This window comes from Acomys russatus, chromosome 22 (genome assembly GCF_903995435.1).
Source record: "Acomys russatus chromosome 22, mAcoRus1.1, whole genome shotgun sequence".
NCBI lineage: Eukaryota > Metazoa > Chordata > Mammalia > Rodentia > Muridae > Acomys > Acomys russatus.
The window spans coordinates 13,756,800-13,760,356 of record NC_067158.1 but is presented as its reverse complement, the minus strand read 5'-3'; the positions used below and the strand labels follow the sequence as shown (position 1 = coordinate 13,760,356).

The following is a 3,557-nucleotide window of genomic DNA, read 5'->3' as shown; positions in this document are numbered from 1 at the left end:
TGAGGGGTGGTGCTATGGGGTAAAAGCTTCCTGGTGCTGTCAGCACAGATTTGGAGTGTCTTACAATAGTGTCAATGTCAAATAAGCTTCATAAGAAATTAGAGTTTTATTTAAACTGTAACATATGTTCTTCTGTTTCGAAAATATGACTCTCAAGCATTTGATGACCTAAAGCATTAACAATTATTTTTAAAATATTTTTATTTCATATATATTACATACAGCAAGCAGAACCACTAAACAATCAGGAATTATATAAATGTTACATTCATAGTGTTTTGGCTATTTGTATTTGGCAACCTTGAAGAAAACATCTTTCCTATCTTGGTGCATCTAAAATTCTGAATGTAAATCAATATCTAGCATTTCTCTTCTCTATCAACTTAAAACATTTATCTAGACCTAAGAACATCTTAACCTCTAAACAACTAAGCTTAACGGTTAAGACTAAACTATTTGGTCTTCAACCCCATCAGAGACTTGAGAAGGAATAAAATTAATTACTTGAGTAAACAGGAAGTGCAGGTTATCAGCTTCCAAGGTGAAAAAATAAATGACAGAGACAGTTTGCTGCCTGGACAGTCACCCATAACTCTCTATAATGTTGGAGCATCATCTTCAGCCTTCTGGCCCAGAATATCTGAAGAACATATTTGTGAGGCAGGAACTATTAAAGACGTGTTTACCCTGTCTTGGCAAATTTTGGCAGTTGACTCTGCCTGCATCCAAACTTGCCTATGCCCCATTTCCCTTAAGGGGGGGTTGGGTAGGTTTTGGTTGCTTTCTTGGGCTATTTTCTTGTTTATTTTCATTGGGAGTTGGTTATAAGTTACTACTGTTCTTATTCAAAGAGGAAAGGAGGTTGGACTCAGAGATGTCTCTCTTTTCCTTTATCTTTCTTTCTTAGGTTTGGAGATAGAGGTTGAAAAGAAAAAAAGAGGGGGATATAGAAATATATAGGGATAATAGGACAAAAAGTAGATTATTGAGTCTGCTCCTCAACTTAAGGCCTTAATTGTCGCTCATAAAGTTATTTTTAATTCATTGGCATAGAATTTTGATGCAAAGTAAGTTTAATTCTCATACATTGGTATAGAATTAACAATTCTAATGAGACTCATAAATGTGTCCTGAGTCAAACACCGAAATGAGACCCTTATAAATTTTGGGGGGAGGGGTGTCAAACAGTGTTTATTCAATGTAAAGCAACCTCAGCCCCATGGAGAAGAAAATTCCAAAGATAACAGAGAATAACACAGATTAAATACCCGCTCACACATTTGCAGGCACACACACACACACGCACACACATACACACACACACATGCACACACGCACATGCACATACCCCCACACCATGCCCCCACGCACACACACTCTCACCAACCACACATCCAAGTTCCAGCAGTGATAAACACCCGCTTCTCTCCAGCCTGAGTGGCAGCTGGCAGGACCTCACAGTTGAGAATTGAGGCTTTAGGATGGGTCCTCATAACAGCCTTGTCCCTTCATGTCCCGCCCTTGCTGGAGGTCAAAGTGAGCCAGGTGGGATGCTTAGGAGGTAGTTGTCAGCTCTTTCCCACTCTGCGGCAGACGTTTCTTGGCTCGCATCTCACTCATGGCCTCTTCTATGGAGTGCGTGTCGCACTTGTCGGCCATGGGCACACAGCCATAGGTCTTGTTGGCTTGTAGCATGTGGGCTGCATCAGGCTCACCACCAGGGGTCCCTGCTGGGCTGCTTCCTCCTCCTGCTTCTGAGCCAGTTCCTTTAGCTTCCGCTTCTCTTCTGCCTTCTGTGGGTCCCACTCCCCTCCATGACAGTAGGAGTCTAGCTCTTCATCGGAGGTTGCGAACTCCTTTTGGAAGATCATGACATAGCGACAGTCATCATCTTCTCCAAAGGAGAAAGACGTGAGGCCAGCTACCTCTACCGCATCATGTAGTACGCTCCTCTCTATCTTGTTCATTGGCTGCAACTTTTTCTTGATCTGTCCGCTGTCCTGGATGAAATCAGACATCTCTTTCTCCATCGTTTTACAAAACTCCACTTTTTGCTGTTTGTCTTGCTCCGGTAGTTTCTTCAGGCATGCAGCCTGCTCTCGGGCCTTGGGGACAACTCTCCTGGTCACTGAGGCTGGGTGGCTTCTCCGTGGAGCTCAGGATGGAGCCCAGTACGTCCGCCATCTTGGGAATGACTGAGAGGGGGCCCTTGTAAATTATAATCCACAGGGAATGTACTTGTAAACCTCCTCTCTAAGGCTTACAAGTCTCCTTAGAGACGGCAGAGTGGCTCTAGGCTTATCAATGCTTGGATTTGTTTGGATATATATACATATCTTTAGGGAGGAGGTGTTGGCTAAATAGGTAATAGCCAGGAGAAAGGCTGAGGGGAGACACTGGCCAGTTCAAGTAGACTGCAGCAGACTGATGGGCTGTGATTGCAATCGCCACAGTAGAGGAGTGCTCTTGGGTTGCATTATTCCCCTGTTTTCTGACTGGGTTCAGCGGGTCTTGCTGTACTTGTTTTTCAAACATGGAGACAAGTGCTTGTGGACCAACTCTGTGTTCCCATGCAAAGGAGAGGGTTTCTGTTGAGTTGATTGCTTGGCTTTTTCTATACTTTTTGTCCCTTTATGAAAACTTTAGTAGCACTTTTAATAGAATTAACATTTATTTATTATTCAAAGTGTTTCCTTGGGAAGAAGCAACTTAGATGTCTTAAGTAATGGAAACTTGGCATAAGGCAAGAACATACCTGGTGAGGAAGGAAAACCATCTTGATACCATCTGCTCTTCTGGAATTATTCTTGGACAGACCGTTAAATAACAAGTAACACTTGGCCCGTTATTTATTTATTTATTTGTTTTGTTTTGAAAGGGCACATTAAGAAAAGCTTGGGAGGTAAAGAAGACAGAAAAATAGCCTACCCAGATAGCATCTTTATTGGGTGTGGGATGGGAGTTAAGCCTTCAATTTGGGATGGGAGTTGTGAAATTCCTGGTTATACCACCATACTCCACAGGCAGAGGACAAGAGCCTAGCAGCATGTCATGGAGGGCTGGCAGGTAGACAATGTCTACAAAAATATCTGGTGCTCCTTATATGCCACCTAAAAACTTCATAGAAGTCAAAAGAAATAGATCAAATATAGTGATGTATTTATTGAACTCACTAAAATCCAAGCTATTATTTAATATATGTAAGATTAATCCACATAAAGGTTTTGTTTTGTGTGATATTTGTTTTTGAGACAGCATCTTATTGGTTGGCATCAAATTTGGGAATGTATCTACCTCAACCCCACAAGAGCCAGTATGACATGTGTCCACCACCATGCACAATCAATAAAAGCTATTGATGAGAATTATATTACTTTCCTTGACCAAGATTTCAAAACCTAGTTAGTAGTTAATGTATAGAATATATTTTAATTAGATGGTCAATTTTCATCATATATATGAATAGTGTACCATAAAATGTAAAGTTAAAAGGTAGATTTATATGCTCGACTACTTTTCTAGTAGCCAGACTAAATATCAGTATTGTCTTAATCTGA

The 3,557-nt window shown here is 41.1% G+C and overlaps 1 pseudogene; it reads right to left on the bottom strand.

Moving 5' to 3' along the window:
* Positions 1-1,554: 1,554 nt before the first annotated feature.
* On the bottom strand, positions 1,555-2,184 carry LOC127205970 (sperm-associated antigen 7-like; annotated as a pseudogene).
* Positions 2,185-3,557: the final 1,373 nt, after the last annotated feature.